At 44.3% G+C, this 19,957-nt stretch overlaps 1 long non-coding RNA gene across 1 annotated transcript; it reads left to right on the top strand.

Annotated features, from left to right (window-relative positions):
• The first annotated feature begins 592 nt into the window (after positions 1–592).
• Positions 593–19,756, top strand: LOC131912975 (uncharacterized). The gene is made up of 5 exons (XR_009379774.1): positions 593–786; positions 2,518–3,774; positions 3,881–3,990; positions 13,856–14,083; positions 19,383–19,756. It is a non-coding gene; the product is annotated as an uncharacterized LOC131912975 (long non-coding RNA).
• Positions 19,757–19,957: the final 201 nt, after the last annotated feature.

Genomic DNA, 19,957 nt, shown 5'->3' with positions numbered 1-19,957 from the left:
CCAGTAAAAACATTTACTACCAAGCTTGACGATTGGAGTTCAATCCCTGGGCCCCACCTGGTGGAAGGAAAGAATCATCTCCCACACATAGTCTGCAGTCTTCCACACATGCGCTGTTTTAAACTCTCTCTGACACACACAAATATTTTTTTTTAAATTACAATAAAAAACACCAAGCACACAAACAAATAAAAATCATTTTGTAGATAGAAGGAACCTTCGATCCACGGTAGGCCAATTTCTCAATAAGTGCTCCAAGGTCTGTATGGCCCCGTACAGCACACCTCTTCCCAAGAGGCACTACCTGCAGCTGTTGCTTGACTACAATGGAGACACTCTTTCTCACTTGGATCAGAAAGATGCTTCTTAGATTCTCTCCATTTTGGTCTTGGTTTGTGGCTCTCCACAGCTCAGTGTGGTGGGCTTTGAGTCATTGACTCAGCTTAGTAACCACTGGCAGCCCTGGGAACCTGTAGGAGCTGGGAATGGTTAGAACCCAGGCATCAGCTCCAGGAAGCCTTCCTGTGATGATTCTGTTATATAATACAGTTTGGAACACACAGGTGTTCTGTAACAGAACATGGACAGAGCCTTGGAATGAAAAGCACCTGCATGGGGAGACTTCCTCCTTGTCATTTTAGTGCAGACTCTCCATTTCCTCATGGTCCAAAGGGGATTATCAGTAGCTAATTCATAATCTTGCTGAGAGAAATCAAAGAGATTCCAGTAGCAAAGTGCACAGCAGAAAGCCCAATACACCTGGGATTCTCTAAACATTCAGAGATGGTAAGATTGCTCCGTGATCAATCCGGTTGATCCGATTTCTATTCCCAGAATGCATTTAATGGGGAAGGAGAGAACTGACTCCACAAAGTTGTCCTGTGACCTCCAGACATGCACTGTGTGGCACATGCATGTCTCTCTCTCTCTCTGTCTCTCTGTCTCTCTGTCTCTCTGTCTCTCTCTCTCTCTGTCTCTGTCTCTCTCTCTCTCTCTCTCTCTCTCTCTCTCACACACACACACACACACACACACACACACACACACACACACACGAAGAATAAGTTTAGGGTTTGAACTCCATTCAACACATTTAGTAGATGTCTTCAAACATCAGCCAATATGGATTCCACTCATTTGAAAACAGACAAGTAAACATTTTAGACATAACATTTTAGACATAAGACATAAACACCTTCATCTCACAGATGCAATATCTGCACTCAAGAGAAGCTTCATGACTTGTTCAAGGGCACGGAGCTGAGGCCTCGCTATCTAGCAATCCAGTGCATGTCTCCTAGGCCCCAGGTCTTCAGTCAACACTGTTATCTGCCTCGTAATGGAACGATAAGATTTCTAGCCATGGGTCTGGTGATTGCACACGTAGGGACTTCATATTTGTCAGTATAATGTCCAAATTAATAACGTTTGAGCTTCCCCCTAAGTACTGGACACCCTGTTTATTTATACGCATACATCTTCCTTCCTATTTATGTCCCACTCTGTGCTGAAATAATTTAAGGTGACCCTTGGGCATTTTATCAACAAACCAGATCTCTGGCTGCTACCACACCCCTCCCTCTAAGACCTGGACAGTTCAGTAGTTGCTTTCTAGAACTGAGGGAAGAAAATTTGTAGAAAATGTGCACAATTTGAGAGTCGGGAAACATACCCAGTTTTTGTGGTATCATGTGGAACAGTGCGATAGTGACTTAGGTTAACCAGAACCCCATTCATAACGTTAAGAACCACATTGGGTATCAACACGTTTGGGCTTGCCGTTCTGGTCACGAAGAAAAGAACAGGCATTTTACTGTGCCCTTGCTTGGGTGAAGTAAAAGGGTTAATTCTCCCCCACTGTGTGCCAAAAATGTCTAGTTTACGAACTGGAACGAATATGGCACCTTTGTTTTAAACAGCCCATTTCCAGTTTTGTGTGGCTGTTGAGATTCCTGTGCTAGTGACAGGGGCCTGGGCAGGAAAATGGGCGGGTTACAAATGTGGGCACATGGGCTGTGGGAAGGAAACTATTTAAAATGGGGCTGAGGGAAAGGGGGGAAAAATCCCCTTTCCCCAGCTGAGATTTTTCCAGGGTGTCGTCATACAGTCTCCAAGACCTCCGCAGAACAGTAGACGGCTCTCATTGGCTGTATGCAAATGGCCTGAGAGCCCCGGTTTCCTGGCACAAGGATGCAGTCTGAGCCTGGCTTTCTCAGTCCTGAAAGAACAGAGTCGTTCCTGACAGGGCAGTTTCAGCCCTGACATTCCAGGAAAGAATTCCATAACGTCACTCGGGCTGGGGTTTCACCCGTCCTAAGACACGGAGGCGCAAGTGCAGTGTGGAAGATTTAAGTTTTCGCCCAGACTTTAATGCAAAACCCAGAGCAAAAGCCGTGCTAGGAGGCCGGATTTCACTGAACATTGTCACTAGTAATTAAACCCAGTATAAGGGAAGAAAGGGCTGCTGCCAGGAAATTGCAGACACAATCTGAAGCCTATTTCCTCTCCATTTTACAGACGGGGTCCATGCCATGTCCCAGATGTGACACCCAGATAAGGTGTTGGGGTCATTAATGTATTTGCAGAAGTTAGCGGCATCCTGGAGGCGCAGAGGCTTTTCTGAGGCTTGCTGGCCTGTATATTTCAACGTGTTTCATTTTCTCCAAGAGCAAGACAGCTGAGAAAGGTCACGAGTCTCGGGTTAAAAGCCCGGAAATGGACCAGGGCCCCACACTATGACATCATTTTCTTGCAATGCAGTGAAGCAATGACAATCCATGAAGGAAAAAAAAAATGACTAGCGAGGCTTTGCAGCCGTGGTGAGCCCCAGAATCTGCCTAGGAGAGTGAGGGGAGAGAACAGGAGAGGGAGAGTGGCCTAGAGCCTGGTCCACTACTGCTTGTTGACAGTCCTGTGGCTGGTGCAAGCGGAAGAATTAAGGTTAAAACCTGCTTCAGTGCCTAACTGCCAGTCCTGGTGTGGGTCGGTATCGACCCTTTTCTGACTCAAACAGCTGTCTCTGGACCAGCGACAGGGGCTCTGCGCTGCACTGACCTTCCTGGACATGTGCACACAGAGGTCTGTTCACGCAGATGAAGAGAGTAAGAGCAGCCTGAAGAAACGGCCATACAGCTCCCTCCTTGCCGGCACCTCCACAGGACGTCTTCTCTCTTAGGCTATCACCCACTTACGTAAACTCTGGAGGGTGAGGGATCAGCTTTGAGTCTTATGGGATCCTCCTGAGACTCTCCTGTGAGTTCCTTGAGCTGCCCTTCTCCTTCTACGAGGGGATGTTTCAGCCCAGCAGAAGCAGCTGGGAAGACCTTGTCCTGGGCACAATTTGGAGTGGATGTCCAGACTTTCTAAGTAGTCCTGTGAGGATGTGAATACCCTCCTTGTGGGAGACACTCAGAAGTCTAAGTTTGAGAACTTGCCTGATTATGAGGCTTGGACAAAATCAGCCTCCTGAGTGGCCATTTCCAAACACATAGGGATCGTTTCTCAGGACTGACAAAAAGATGTCCTCAGTGCCCCAACACGGGTCATAGGAGGCTTGCTGGCTCAGTGAACAAGAGCCCTGGACTAGGTGTCAGCCTGGCCATGTGATCTTGTACAACGCGCACAATTGTGGTGGTGCTACTGGCCTCCCGGTGGAAGAGCCTGACCTGGATTCCATCTAACCGGTCCAGCCCCGAATCAAGGCAAGGATTTAAGGGCTCTGGCCAACACATAAAGAGGCTGCATCAGAATGCCTGCTGTTCCACCTCTGACCAGGTAGCAAGGTTTGGAGAACTGGGCTTCTGCCCGCCACCTCTGCTCACTGGCTTGGTGGCTGCTTCCTGTAACTGAGTGTCTGTTCCCTTTGTCACACCCCATGTAGGGACTGCAAGACGGCTATAAAGCACAGCTGTAGAACTTGGTCATTTTTCTTTGCTCAACCCACTTAGCTCCTCTTGGAAGTTAGCAGAAGCCACCAAATACTGACTACAGGTAAGACAGAAGATCACAGCTCCTTGGCACTTTAATATATATTTCAAAAAACAATTGACATTAAATCGCTTTTAGAATGCCACTTCCTAGCCTCCTTGATGGGGTGACATACTACAAGGACTGTCCCAATCATGCCCAACCAACCCTGCAGCAGCTGAGCCAGTACCAGGCAGCCCACCTAATCTGGGTTTTAGGAAGTTATTTTACAGTAACTGGGGGGAGCAGAGACAGGTATGCTCTCTGGGAAAGTCACATAGCTGAGAGGTATACCCTTACCCAGGATGGCTCAAAACCCAGTCTTCTCCTCCCCACCCCTTGTTCTCCTGGGTGTGTGTGTGTGTGTGTCTTAAATGAATCACTATCCTCAAGATCTATTGAAAGCTCGAGCTGTTGTATGGCCAGGGAGCATAGCAAATCTAGAGAGGCAGAGAGAAAGAATTTTACTTAAATGCCCACCATTACTGAGGTTTTATTTTTCTGCCAAATTGGCATTCTTATGCTCTCTGATCTCTCCCTTTAAGCAGTTCTGATCCTCTACAGTTAACCCTATAGGGAAAGGGAATTTATCTTACACTGGTGTATTTGATCACAAAACTGCGGCTTGTGTTTGTCACCATTTGAATAGCCCTCAGGCTTGTCCACACATGTTGAAAGTGTTGTTTAACTTAAATACACAGATTAGACTCATTGCAGACTACCCTTTCACCTTGCTCTAGGCAAGGCGGAAGATCAAAGCTTCCTGGGTTTTTCCAGGATGACCCTGCTTTGTTCTGAACACTCTGCCCACCTCCTGTTTGTAGAAGCTCCTACAGAAGCTCCTTGTTTGTCTGTTCTCTAACCCACCTTCTTATGAACAAGACCCCCACCGCTCATTTGGCAGCCTAGGGACAGGGGATGCACCCGCATGGGTAGTCTTTACTTTGCTGGGTCTTTCGTGGTTATAGTACCAACTCTTTCCAACTTTAAAACTCACAGTGTTAAAGCTGTGAATGGCAGTGTAGGACTTGGCAGGTGACGAGAGCGACCGGAAATGGTTCTGTTCTAATAAGACTGATGCTCAACAAAGAGAAGCAATTTACTATTATGAATTCTGCCTTGAAATACCCATGTGGCTAACATTTTTAAAAAGTCACTCTGGCTTATGAAGTCATTAATTCCTTTCAGATTGGAAGAGAATAGAAAGTTAATAATGATAACTGATTTCACTTAGCTCATGAATTATTATTGATTAAGAATACATAGGGCACCAGATTGTGTCTTCTTAATACGGCACAATGATTCTGAAAAGTAAATCTCCCAGCCCAAGGGCCAGCAAGATCCTCACTGGGGCAGGGAACTTTCCACTAAGCCTAAAGACCGTGTTCCATCCTGGGACACACTCTCTACTGGCAAGCTGTCCTCTGACCTCCACACATGCTGTGGCGTATGCACACATATGCCCATGTGCACACACAAAAAATACTTGTTAAAAAAGACCAACCAACCAATCAACAACAAAAACTCCAGCCCATAAAACAGAGATGATATAGGAGATAAACCATAAGGAAATTTGACCAAGTTACACACCAATGAAAGGGCTGAAAGCAAACCCTTTCCCTGGAGGGCGGGGCAGGCCTCTGTTTTCCCACACATGAAACAAAGGAGCCAAAATTAGCTGTCATGTCCAGAATCCTGGGACTTAAAATACATGTGCTAGTGTAAAATGTTAAGCCCTCACATGCTTTGTTTGGCAAATTTCATGAAAAAGATAAGCTCAATGGAATTATGACTTCAGACAGAGAAATGGATGCTATCACAGACCAAGGGAGCAACGTGAAGGAAAACACAGAGCTTGGCCACAGATATGAAGGAATGTCTATTTGCAACAGGCAGCCTGGACAGGAGGGGGATCCGGCTGAGAGCACCTCGCTCAGGCCAATCAATCAACAAGGATTTAATTTGACTCAGGTTACTTTATTTGTCAAGGGACTCTTAAGGGGGCGCCTGAGATAACACGGCCAAGGATTATATGCCCCGCTGAGTGTAGTAGATTGCAAAAATATCCTAGTGACTAGCTCTATGAGACTGGGGAGGGAAAGGGCCTGGGTAACCAGAGAGGGCTTAGGAAATATTCAAGGAATGCTCTGAGGTTGAGCCTAAACAGTGGGGCCTGGCTGGGGCTTGTAAAGAAAGGGCAGTGGCAAGCAGACAGAATGGGAATGAAAATGGGTTTATCCTCTTTAAGTAGACTCCGCAGCCAGCCCTTGGGGGTGGGGGGGGAACATCATGCTTACAAAAAAGCACTTTGACCATGAACCAAAGAGTAAGCTTTAGATGTCCTCAAAATATAAAGATGCCTTGGTGTTCAAGATTTCCACTGTACTCAGCTCTCCCAGAGAGAAATAGAAAGAGAGCACAGTGCTTCTCCAGCTGGGCTCTCCTACAACACGAAAACCACCAAGTGCAATGGTTACTCTTGTCGCCGTGCCTGCCAGGGAGCTGAGACAGAATCGACATGGAATTCTAGGACTCAGATACCTAACTCTTCCTTCTCTTTGTTTCCTTCTTTATCTTCCATTCCTATCTTCCATTACAAGCTGTCTCATTCTTTCATCTTTTTCAAAGATATTGATTGAGTCCTCTGGGTCAGCCACATCGAAACCTTTTGGAGAGGGGATGGCATGTGAGTGTGGAGCCGCAGGCAGGAGGTATGAGCTTTTAATATTAGCTCTGCCTATGACTCATCCTGTGTTTAGGTCTTGAGGCTTGATGTTTATTCTTGGGATATAGTTCAGGCATTTTCCAGATGAGGAAGGAAGGGCTCTGGGGCCCCTAGCTGGCTTTTCCTAATAACTCACCCAGTCATCTTCATCTTGTTTAAGCATGGGTTACTTCTCTGCGGGTCTTTGAGCCTCTGGCTGCAGACGCTCTGGCACCAGGGAGTCTTAAAGGTCAAGGAGCAAAGACACACACAGAGGTGGGTAAAATTGGGGGACACTTGTTAGTGAGAGCCTGTGGGGTGAACATTGGCTTCTAGGATTGATGGACGGTGTCATCCGTAGTATGAGTAACTGCTCACTAAGCTGGGGCAGGGGCCCACAGGGGTGTTCTGAACAGGGTTGTTTGCAAGAGAGCCATTGAACTCTGTTTCCTTTAATCCATGTGGACTGCCAGTGTTCGACGTCATGAAGTCCAAAAGCAACAGTAAGTTACTCAAGCCTCAGTTTCTTCATCTGGGGAATAAGGGACCTGGACCCATTCATCTCCTGAGGCTCCTTGCAGCTCTAATTGCTGTGATTGTTTGATCTATCAATTCTCCTCACAGTCATTTGGCTCCACAGGGCATGCAGATGAACAACCTTGGCATTCTCTTCCAGTACAATGTGAAACAACACACAGATACAGTAGAAAACTGCATAAATGGAAATACTGATTGGCAAGTCAATGATTCACTAAAGGCACTAAGTTATACTAAAGACCTTCAAGATAGGTGTGATGGTTAGCTTTAACTGTCATTTAGAATCACTTGGAAACAGAGCCTCAGAAAGTGTGTGGCTAGATCAGGTTGGCCTATGAGCTTGTCTATGAGAGACTGTCTCTATTACATTAATTGATATGGAAAGACCCAGCCCACCTTGGGCGGCCCCTCCCTGGCTTTGAGTTCTTAATTGTATAAGAATGGAGGAAATAAACTGAGTACTGATTATGCATGCTTTGGTTTCTCTCTGCTCTTGACTGTGGATATGACTAGCTAGTCTATGCTCCAGCCAGCCTCAACTTCCAGATATGATGGATTTGTGATTTAACATAATGTTTTCTCCCTTGAGATGCTTTTTGTTGGGATATTTAATCATAGTGGCAAAAATGAATCTCAGACAACATGCTTAGCCACACCCACTACAGCATGTCCAAATACTTGACAAACTGTTTATGCGGGGGTTGTATTTCCTTGTTTGTTTTAGATACAGTTGTAAGAAGTCACACAGAGTGGGATTCTGTGTACTCTATACCAAATTCCCCTCAAGGATGCCATATTGCAAAACCATAGCACAAAAAAATCACAACCAGGTCTTAAACATTAACAGTCAAGATGAAAACCATGTCTGTCATGGTTGGGATTCCTCCTGTTGCCCTTCCATGGTCTCACACATTCACTCTCAATCCTTAATCCCTGGAAATTCCTGGAAACCAGTTATCCAGTCCCAATTTTTATAACTTTGTCATTCCATGAATTTTATAAATATTATCATGCAGATCATAAATGTGTAAAATAAGCTTTTACAATCTCAGCATCATTGTTGTTTATTTATTTATTTATTTACTTATTTTGAGACAGTCTCATGTAGCTCAGGCTTCCCTCAAACTTACTGTTTGACTGAGAAAGAACTTGAACTTTTGATCTTCCTGCCTCTACCTCCTGAGACTACATCACAACTATCCATTTCCTTTGGGATGTTCCCCTGTGAGGAGCCGTGTCCCAGGCTAGACCACTGGAGGCTAACAGCTAGAGAGACCACCACAAGGATCAGGCAATAGCCAGGCACTCTGATTGACAGATGAATTCATCTGTGGCTCTGACTATGAGTGAAGTTGTCGTGAGCCCTTTAGCCCAGCTCGTCTGCCGGCTGTACACTCTGAGTGACATCCATTATGGACTCGAGAAGCTAAAGAGTTGCCCAGCTGAGACCTGTGTGGGTATTTGACCCACTGAATCTGGTGGTATGATAAAAAATGATTGTTCTTTAGGCCAACCAATTTGGTGTAATAGTTACATGCCACAGCAGCCTGGACATCAGCGAAGTGCTAGACAGAGCCTCGGCCCAGAACCTGCCTGTAAACGCTGAGGAAACTGATCCACAGAGGTTCGCTCATCTATCAGTGCCATCACTGGAAGCCACAGAGAGAGAGTCGGGAGTCAACACTAAACTAAGAAAATCTCTGCAGAGCCCATTGTGGTGCGTATCTGTAATGCCAGCACTTAGGAGGTCATGAGTGTGAGGTCAGCGTGCACTATGTAGTGGAATTCCCTCTCAAAGAAAAAACCAGAAAAGAGGAGGAGGAAGGAGATGAGGAGAGGCAAGAAGAGAAAGGGGAGTGATGGGAAAGAGGATGAGGAGGAGGAGGAGAAGGAGAAAATAAATAAGAAAGGACCTTTTATGCAGAATCCAAACACTAGCTCTTTGACATGCTACATTTTTATTTCCATTGACTAAAAGCTGAATTAGCCAAAGGCCTTGACATAGAAACAAAAGTAAACTGGGTGGCCTTACATGTGTGGAGCTTACAGACGCTGAATGTAATTGGGCTATTTGAATGCAACCAGCTCCCAATTTCAAAACAAAACAAGAGCGATTCTTGAGTCTCAGGATTTGAAGGCTGTCTGAGCCCAACACACTGAAAGGTCTTTCCTCTGCACGAACAAAACGTGGCTCTATTAATATCAAGCCTGGCCTCCTCAGAACACTTGCTTCCTGGTGATTTATGGTGGCCAGGCTGCTTCCTGCTCCTTTTGAAAGTTAGATTTCAACCTAGGAGGAATTCTAAGCAATTCCTCATCCCTTGGCCCCAGGGCAACTTCAGGGGACTCTTTTAGAGAGAATTTGGGTATTTACAACTCACAAATTGATCTTGATAGCTCACAAAGGGATGGGGGGGCTTGTGGTTCTGTCTGATGCCAACTGGGACTTGATCCAAACACAAGTAAGAAAGTCTAGTGTAGGCGACGTGTGTGAGAACAGATCCTCCCTGACCTCCCAATCACAGTACGATGATGGAAACTTTTTCCCTTAAAAAGATCAAAGATATTATCCTTTCGTCAACGACGACGATGACATTTTGCTTCTAAAATAATTCCATTTGAGGAAAACAACTAAATAATCCAAGTCACATGCTGCCCATAATTATATCTCAAAGAAAACAGTGTAAGGGACTCAAAAGCTGCTGTTCACCCTGCTGAAACATTTTTGCAACTCACACAGCAACTTGATTAAAGGAAGGCTGCATTCAGCCCTGTTCTGACCATTGTTTGCCTCGGTACAGGCCCTGGCGGCTGCAGGAAAGAGTTGTCGGGATTGACAGCCCCACCTGTGATGTGGACAGTTCTCAGTACACAGCCTGAAAGGAGGCTGTAAAAGTGGAAAAGGCCCTGAGGATGTAGCTCAGTGGGTAGAGTACTTGCTTGGCATACACTAGGCCTGTCTTAGTTTGGTGTTCGATTGCTGTGAAAAGACACCATGACCACAGTGACTCTTACAAAGAAAAAGATTTAATTGGAAGTGGCTTATAGTTCAGAGGTCAGTCCATTATTGTTTTAGTAGGAATCATGGCAGCATGCAGGCAGACATGGTGCTGGAGGAGTAGCTGTGAGTTCTATATCTGGATCGGCAGGCAGCAGGAAGTGAGAATGAGACACTGGGCCTGGCTTGAGCTTCTGAAACCTCAAAGCCCACCCCCAAAGACACACTTTTGTCAGCAAGGCCACATGTCCTAATCCTTTCAAATAATGCCACTCCCTATGAGTCTGTAGGGGCCATTTTCATTCAAACCACCACAAGGCCCCAGATTCAGTGCTTAGCACTGCATATACTGTCTGTGGTAGTGCATGCCTGTAATCCCAACACCAGAGAAGCAGAAGCAGGAGGACTAGGAATTCAGAGCCATCTTAGCTACTAACCTGGGCTACATGAGACCCTGTCTCAAAATAATTTAATTTTGTAGTAGATTACTAGCACAAACTCATTTTAGTAAGAAGGTAAACTAACTGGCTTCCTCAATGAAGAAGTCCAAACTGAGGCCTTACAAGCTTTGAACATGGTGAGAAGCAAAGACACTTGGAAACTCTGTTCCTAGCCCTTCTTCATCTCACTTCCTAGACACTGACCACGCCCCCTCCCCAACTCCCCGTCATCTCACTGGCCTCTTGTTCCACTTCTGAACTAAAATGGCTTTCCCAAAGACCACCTGTTACCTTACCAGCCAATCCAAAGGTGTTGTTTAAGGTCTTGCCTGTGCAATGCAGCACCATGGAGGATGCTGCTTACTGAATTGCTCCCCATGGCTTGCTCAGCCTGATTCATTATAGCATCTAGGACCACCAGCTCAGGGGTAGCATCATCCATAGTGGGCTGGGTGCTCATGGGCCAATCTAGTGAGAATGTCTTCTCAATTGAAGTTCCTTCTTCCAAAATGACTCTAACTTGTGTCTAGTTGACAAAAAACTATACAACACATCCCTAGATATTGATAGTCTTCAAAATTCATCTTGAGTCTCCTTTTGTGGTCTCTCATTGGGTGATCTCCTGCCATCATAGATGCAGGAATCAAATTCAGGTTCTCAGGCTTGACCACAATCACCTTTTTGCACTGAGCCATCCCATCAGCCCTGACTTCTCATTTTATCTGAACCTTCTCACTGAAAACACATGGGTAATAGCCACTCAAATGGTCATTGTTGCAGGATAGTTGCTCACAACGTGTAAAATTTTACTTCACACCAAGTCTCTGTTTTACTTCACTTGCCAAAGGCACCTTGTGATTTGTCTAATAAAGAGCTGAATGGCCAATAGCTAGGCAGGAGAGGATAGGTGGGGACTTCCAGTGGGAGAGAGAGGAACTCAGGGGAAGAAGAATTTGAGAGGCAAGAGATTGGCCAGCCATATGTGAAGGAAGACTGTTATACAGTACTGAGGAGAGGTAACAAACATGTGGCAGAATATAGATTAATATAAACAGCTTAAGTTTTAAGTGCTAGTTGGGAACAAGCCTAAACTAGGCCAAGCTTTCATAAACAATAAAAAGTGTCTGTGTCATTACTCGGGAGCTGGCAGTCCAAAGAAAGACCTATTACATTTGGTGTTCAACATGGAGGCGTGTATATCCAAGCATTGGGCCTAAGAAACTAGAGCCTAGCAATTGCAGTCTCTCAGGCAGTCTTGGGCTTGCAGCATACAGAGGTGTGGCTCCTTTAAGAGGCCCTGCTGTGCAACTGAGCGCTTGAACAAACACCTGCTGCAGTGTGGACTCAGCAACTTTCCAGAATTGGGATGGCTGCTGGCTGGTGCCCATGGGCATGAGGCTTGCCTCTTACAGACCTAAGGCAGGCAGAGCCAGCTGCCAGTGCCACATGCTAAGTTGAGCCACAAAAGGAGCCTGAAGTCACACAGAGGTGTCCTGGCCTTAAGGTTTGGCTCACACAATTAGAGACAGGCTGCAGGCATGCAGAAATCCAGGTCCAATTGTGAAAACCTCTGAACAGGTAAGTATGCTTAACAATGTGCTTAGGTGCTGAAGAAAGAAAAGAAAATGGGTATATATTGTCAAAAAATAAATAATAGTTTAAAAAGACTAAGGTTAAAGCCTTGAAAGAGAGAGTAAAGTAATATAAAAAGAACAAACCATGTCAAGATGGGAAATATTATAACACAGGATGTTTAGACCTTATATAGTGCTTTATTAACTTTATTTTTAATGTTAATGGACAAAAAACAACAGCTACTGAGAGACACTGCATAGTAGAAAAACTGTTGAATTAAACCAGCCTGCATATTTTAAGAATGTCTTAACTTCAGAATGGAAGTCAGGAAATGTGTTACATTGGGGGAGAGGTTATGCCTTGTTTCCACAAGAAACAAAAAGCTATGGATTCCTTCAAAATTAATAAAGATCATATTTGACTGGGGGAGACCTCTGGAAAATCTTGGCTGCAGATATGAAGGAAGAAACCAAGAAAAACTATAAGATTGGTGACATATATGCTGATCCCTCTACTATGGGAACAGCTCTGAGACTGGATGAGACATGATAAATCTTGTTGGCTACAGAGTCCTCATAACTTATTATTACATGCCATCCTTTATTTGGAATGGATGGAAATTCATATTATGGTTTGGTTATGTAGTCCAAATGGACATATAAAGTTGTCAGATGCCTTTTACCTATTCAAACATAGAACAGAGAGTCATCTTTAGCTGATTTGTACACACACATTCCATACTTGTGTTAATGCAGGTATGTATGTTACCTTTAAAAGTTTGTCTGTTTTCAAAACAAAAGGACCAGACATCAATGAAGCAGGTAGCCTAGGTGATCCAACCTCTCAGAATGCCTCTGTTGAAGTTTCTTCAAAAATCTGCATCCAAAACAACTTCAAAGCTGCTTGCTGAGATGATGCAGCCTCACAGACCACTCCAGCCAGAATGTTAGTTAAGCCCTGCCCTTTCCCATCACACAGAGACTGGACAACAAACAACACAGCTAGCTCCCCCAGAACTTGACCATTATCTCAATTTTCTCAGGGTCCCCTAAAGATGCTGTTGCCGAAGTAATTTTAAGAACATGACACCCACATTCTTGAGAGGTGGAGTGGGTGATTTTTGGTTGGTTGGTAGGTTATGGATGTCTGTCATTGTTTGGGGGGGGTTGCAAGTAGTCGGGGAGGAAACTAAACAAAGGAGGTTAAATTAAGGGATTTCTTTTTTTCTTTTTTTCCTCTATCCTTTCTCTCCTATCTAGTGAAAAAGGGAGGGATATAGAAATGATATGATAAAAGAGGAGATAATTGAATCTACTTTTAAACTAAAAAGCAACTACTAGTCTCAAATATTTTAAATTGGTATGGATTTTTATATATTGATACAAATTTAAGGTTATCTTTGTTATAACACGGTTCATTTAAAAATATAATGTAAAGTTCTAGTCCTTGAAAGCTATTATTACAAACTATTTAGAATGATTAAGAAATGCAGGTTAGTAGTTAGTCATCTATAACAATCAAACTTGTAGTCGTGTTCAGTATGTTTTCAAGGTTAAACAGAGATGTATTTTAGATAGACAGGTGGTCTTCAAATGTGTCAGAGGTCTATATATTATGAAATTCAAAATGTTTTAGTATCATAAGGCTTTTCATGACAGTGAGATACATCTGCTTCTTGAAGCACCGATCTACTTCAGAGAAGATGATGGGACTCAAAGACACTCCATATGGAGTTTACTTTTATTGTGGCAAAGTTAGCCACTGGGCAAGAAACTACCCTTGCCTTGACTGCTGACAGTATGCTGTCCAAATTAGACAAGGAAGACACAAAGGAAGTTAACTGCTGAACTTTGTCAAGACAAGGTAAGTCAGTCCTTCAAAATTTCTGCTTCACAGAAAAGTCTGTCAGATATTCCGGGCCTGTAAGCTGAAGATGGATGACCCAACATTGTAGAGGACCCTTGGGTAACTGTCCAGACAGTCATCTGTCTCTGACATTTCTATAGTTTTTGAAGTTGCCTGCTCTGCCCTTCCTGTTTACTCATGTAATATTTTATCCTTCTCAGGTCTCTGATGGGATTGAAGACTAGATAGTTATAGTTTTCCTTGTTACCAAATTCAGAAAAGAAACTCACAAAAGAGATGTAAAGTTTATAATGGTTGAGAGACATGAAAGCTTAAGTTGTTTATCTAAGAAAATGTTTTAAGGTCTAAAAAGGTATTTTTAGACTGGTGATACAAGTTATGACAGAAAGTGGTTTAGGTATAAAACTTTGGACACACCAGGATAGGATAGATAATAGAGCACTTTCTCTGAATTTGCCAAATACAAATGGACCAGATGTTGTGAATGTTGTTCTTATATCCCTCATAATTGTTCTTATTGTATATAGTTTAACTATATTAGAGTTAAACCCTTTTTTTAGACAAAAAGGGGGAAATGTTGAGGGGTATTTGATCACACTGTACAATGTTGTATCTCTGTTTTACTTCACCTGTCTAAGACACCTTCTGATTGGTTTAATAAAGAGCTGAATAGCCAATAGCTAGACAGGAGAGGGTAGGCGGAACTTCCAAGAAGAGAAAATAACTCAGAGGAAGAATATGAGAGTCAGTAAGATTTGGAGAAAGATGAATGTACAGTACTGAGGAGAGGTAACTAGCCACAGGGTAGAATGTAGATGAAAATAAATGGGTTAAGTTTTAAGTACTAGTTGGGAACAAGCCTAAGATAAGGCCAAGCTTTCATAATTAATAAAAAGTCTCTGTGTCATTATTAGAGAGTTGGTGGTCCAAAGAAAGACCTGCTACAGCTCATCCCATTTTATAAGCCAAAAGATTCCTTCTTAAAGGAATAGCACTAACCCCATTAGTGCTAGGCAGTGGTGGCTAACACCTTTAATCTCAGAATTGGAGATGCAGAGGCAGGCAGATCTCTATGAGTTTGAGGCCAGCTTGCTTACAGAGTGAGTTCCAGGACCACCAAGGATACAGAGAAATCCTGTCTTGAAAAACCAAAGCCAAACCAAACCAAACAAACAAAAAACATTAGTGAGCTCCTGGAGTCCTTACCCTTATCCATGCTCACCCATGATTGTCCCCCCTGGCTGAACCACACCCTCCACATCCTGCCTTTTGTTATTCTGTCAGTATCAACAGTATTCTTTTCTTCTCCTACAGATACCTGCTGTTTCCTTAGGGTCCACAGGTGTCAGATACTCTGCTACTCTTTCTGCATCTCGTCTTTCTCACCGTTGGGTAGACTGTACTCTGATGGCCTTTTTGGATGCAGTCATGCAGCAATGCTATGACGTACTTTAGTCAATCACATCTAAGTGCAAAGGCTGGGGAGATGCCTCAAATAGCAAATGCTTGTCCTGCAAGCATGAAGGCCTGACTTGGAGCCCCAGAACCCACTTTTAAAAACATGACAAGGTAGCAGACTCACAGTCCCAGTGCTGGGGAAGCAGAGGCAGGCAGATGGATCCTGGGGCTGCCTGGCCGGCCAGCTAGCCCAGCCTACTTGTTAAAGTCTTTTGTCTTTTCCGTATTGATCAGTGGTTCTTGAAGTATTCCAGCCATAAGTCCTTGGTGATTCCTGTGCATTACAAATGCATTCCCTCAATTTTGTGGTTTGTCTTTTTAATCTTAATGTTGTCTTTTAATATTAAGAGAGATGGTTCAGAGGTTAAGAGCACTGGCTGTTCTTCCAGAGGTCCTGAGTTCAATTCCCAGCAACCACTTGGTGGCTCATAACCACTTGTAATGAGATCTGGTGCCCTCTTCTGGCCTGCAGGCCTACACGCAGGTAGAACATTGTTGTATGCATAATAAATAAATAAATCTTTTAAAAAAAACTATTAATTTTGCTGAAGTTCCATGGTCAATCTTTTCCTTGGTTAGCATTTCTTTTTCGTATGTTCTGTTGAATCAATATCTTTCCACTCCCAAGTAACAACACCATTTCTCTATTCTAAGTTCTAGAATTGAATTATTTTTATGTTTAGGGTTTTGGTTTTGTGTGTTTGTTGTTGTATGCATATGTATATGTTCACATGGAGGAGCCAAGGGGCATACTTGTATACATACTGTCATGATTTCCCACAACTCACCTCTTTTTATGATAATCAAAATGGAGAAATGTTAATATTCTGATCTCGCCCCTTGGGGCCACACTGCATCCTGATGTAGGAGCCTCTTCTTAAGGAAGAACTTCTCCCCTTTCTCTCTCTCCTGCTTTTCCTCCCACGAGATGAGGGTCCCTCCTCTGTCTTTCTGCCTCTTCATCTCTCTATTATAATAAACTCTTCATGTGGATGCAGCGTCTGGGTTGTGAATTACTGGCCGCCGCCACCACTGCCCTGCCCACATGGCGTGTATCTGCCCAGCCCGCCACTGCATTGCCTAGCATGCTTCCCTGCACAGGTGGGATACCCTCAGGGTCCCCCCCCACACACTCTGTATACAACATGTGTGGAGATAAGAGGACAGCTTTCAGGAGTTGGTTCTTGATGTGGCTGAGGTAACACCATCTTGTCCTGTTCTTGCCCTGATTCTATTGTGCCTTTTAGCCCCTGATCCCTGAACAGTCATGTCTCTCTCAGATCACATTCAGGAATTTCCACGAGCCTGATCATGCCCAGATAGAGAACCAAAATAACTGTTGAATGTATAGCCAAAACAAATGTTACCAGGTGCCCTGACCTCTACCCGACATTGACATCATTATGGGTTTTACTGTTATACACACTGTAAACCTGTGCTTCATCGTCAAGAATAAGGAGCAAGAGCCTTTGGGGTCATGGTTATTGTCCAGAGTCCTTGGACAAGGGCCTGCTCTCAGTCACAGGCACCAAGGGACTCTAATTTGGCCTTATATGCATGGTAGGCTGTAACGTTCTTGCCTTCCACCTGATTGAAGCAGGGTCCCTCTTGGTTCCACTGCTGTGCTGCGTATCTTAGCTGGTCCATGACATTCCTGTCTCCAGCTCCATCTTGCTGTAAGAGCTAGGATTATAGAACCACATCACTCCATCTGACTTTTTTTTTTTTTTTTTTAAGATAAAATTTCACTGTGTAGCCCTGACTGACCTGGGACTCACTGTGTAGCCCTGACTGACCTGGGACTCACTGTGTAGCCCTGACTGACCTGGGACTCACTGTGTAGCCCTGACTGACCTAGGACTCACTGTGTAGCCCTGACTGACCTGGGACTCACTGTGTAGCCCTGACTGGCCTGGGACTCACTGTGCAGCCCTGATGGGCCTGGGACTCACTGTGCAGCCCTGACTGGCCTGGGACTCACTGTGTAGCCCTGACTGGCCTGGGACTCACAGAGACTTCCCTGCCTCTGCCTTCTGTGTGTGGAAATCAAATGTGTGTGCACCACCACACTCAGCATATCTGACTTTTTACATGGATTCTGGGGTTTGAACTCAGGTCTTCAGGCTTGTGTGGCAAGTGCTTTTACCCACACGGCCACCACCCCAGCCCTCACATTCAGCTTTCATAATGTAATGTGAAATCTGAATCAGTGTGTGTGTGTGTGTGTGTGTGTGTGTGTGTGTGTGTGTGAGTGTGTGTGTGTGTGTGTGTGTGTGTGTTTGTGTTGCTGTTATTGTTTGAGACAGAGAAAGTCTGGCTCTACAGCTGTGCCTGATCTGGAGGTCACAAGATATACTGTGTTGGCCTCCAACTTTTATTGATCTTCCTGCCTCTGCTTCTGCTTCCCAAGTGCTTTCATTAAAGGCATAATGACCACCATGCTTGAAAATTTTTGTTTTTATTTGTTTTTTTGTTTTTTGAGAAAATCTTATGTAGCCCAGGCTGTCCTTGAATTCACTATGTTGCCAAAGCTAGCCTCTATCTGCTTCTGCCTCCACCTTTCCAAGGCTGGAATTCCTGGTTAATGCCACAGGCCCAGTTCTATCCAGGTGTTTGTTTTGGTTTTGGTTTTGATTTTTACAGGACAGGGTCTCACTCTGCTCTGGCTGTCCTGGAACTCATTCTGTAAAAGCGTGTGCCACCATGTGTAGCCTTATCATGGGTTTTTAAGCTTCTCACATAGACTGCATCTGAGAGATACCTCCCATTACTTTTCTACTATTGGTGCTGAAACCAGACTAATTGGTACTAACCCTGCACCTCTCTGAGGTGGGGCAATTTTTACAAACTAAATCAAGGAGGTGAACGTGCCAGGTGAGGGAGAGTGGGGTCAAGGTGGAGTTTCCAGCTGAACAGTTCTGTCTTACAGATCCACCCTATTGGTTCCATTCTGTGGTTACATGGCTCCCCTGTTCTGTGGTTATGTGGCTCCCCCATTCTGTGGTTATGTGGCTCCTTTCTCTTTGCTCTGGGGCATCATTTCTGAAGTGACTTTTTCTTTGGTTTTGTGAAAGACCTCTCTGATTTAACAGGACTTTAATCATGTAGTAGAAGAAAAGGATTCTAGTTCATTAAAATAAATCAGTATTAACATTACAAAATCATTTCAACATGACCTGATGTGTTAACAATGACCAAAGACCGTATTTCTAAAGACTTGGCTGCAGGCAGATGGGAAAGGATTAGAGTTCTTTTCCTTACCTTTTCTTCCTCACAGACTCCAAGCATTGCTGTGACCTTATTTACCTCAAGTAGGCAAAAGGTCTTGTCCCAAAGAATGAGATCAGCCACTTCAAATAAGAAAACTTATCTTTTCTCTAGAAGTCACATTTGAGCGAATCTATTTGTGGCTTCAGTGATTCAGTTCTACCTAGCACATATAAATTGTTAAAATCTGCATGGCGAGCAGTTTCCAAGACAGCGATGTCCAGTCTTAATGGACAGGCAGACACGTTTTCCATTTGTTTTCTTGGTTACTTCGTTTGGTTTTGCTGTGCTGGGGATGCGGGCCAGAGTCTCACTCTGGCTCTGCAAATGTTTTACCCTCCACCCCCAGCATAAAACCATGTCTCAATATATAGAGTAGAAGAACAGCCAGCCACCCAGTTTTCAGAGCCCCAGGAAAGAAGGGATTAGCCTTAAAGCCTGGCTAGGGTGATTCCCACCGAGTGAATCTGAAAGTAGTGTGCATGAGAGCTTAAGTACCAACGTGAGGCTGAGTAGAGTACCTCTGGCTTGCTGCTGATGCCGGGATTCTGTGTTCCTGCCATACATGCAGGGAGGGAACAACTGGAAATGACGCAATCGCCTTGGGCAAAGGCCAACTTTACGCAGAGCTGATTCCCCAGGTGCAGCCCATCTACTGCTGAGGACACCAGTCACAGGACGAGAGACCTGCTCGGAGCACAGGGGCATGCCAAGACGGCTTGCTTCTGCTGCCGTCACAGAAGGTCTATTTAATAGGTCCTTTGGAAGAGTAAAATCTGAGGCTTTGAGTCATTCACTGAAGCAGCAGTGACCACTCTGGAAGTCAGCCTCAAGGCGCTGAGATGGAATGAGAAAGGACCCCTCACCAGGACATGCCGTCCCACCCATCAGACCAGCTTGATCTCCTCTTTGCTCAATGCACAAAATTCTCAAAAAATAAAATGGAAATCTTATTGCCTAAAAACTTCTCAGTGAGGGGTAGCTTTGGTGTTTTTAAAAATGTTTTAAAAGCTTTATTATCATGTGCGTGCACATGGATGTACAACATGTATATTACATAGCACATGTATGAGGGTCAGAGGTCAGCTCTGTAGAGTTGCTTCTCTCCTTGCATCTTCATGAGGGTTCTGGGATTCATCTCTGATC

This window comes from Peromyscus eremicus, chromosome 6, assembly GCF_949786415.1.
Source record: "Peromyscus eremicus chromosome 6, PerEre_H2_v1, whole genome shotgun sequence".
Classification (NCBI taxonomy): domain Eukaryota; kingdom Metazoa; phylum Chordata; class Mammalia; order Rodentia; family Cricetidae; genus Peromyscus; species Peromyscus eremicus.
The sequence above is the reverse complement of the archived record's forward strand: the minus strand, read 5'-3'. Positions and strand labels throughout refer to the sequence as shown.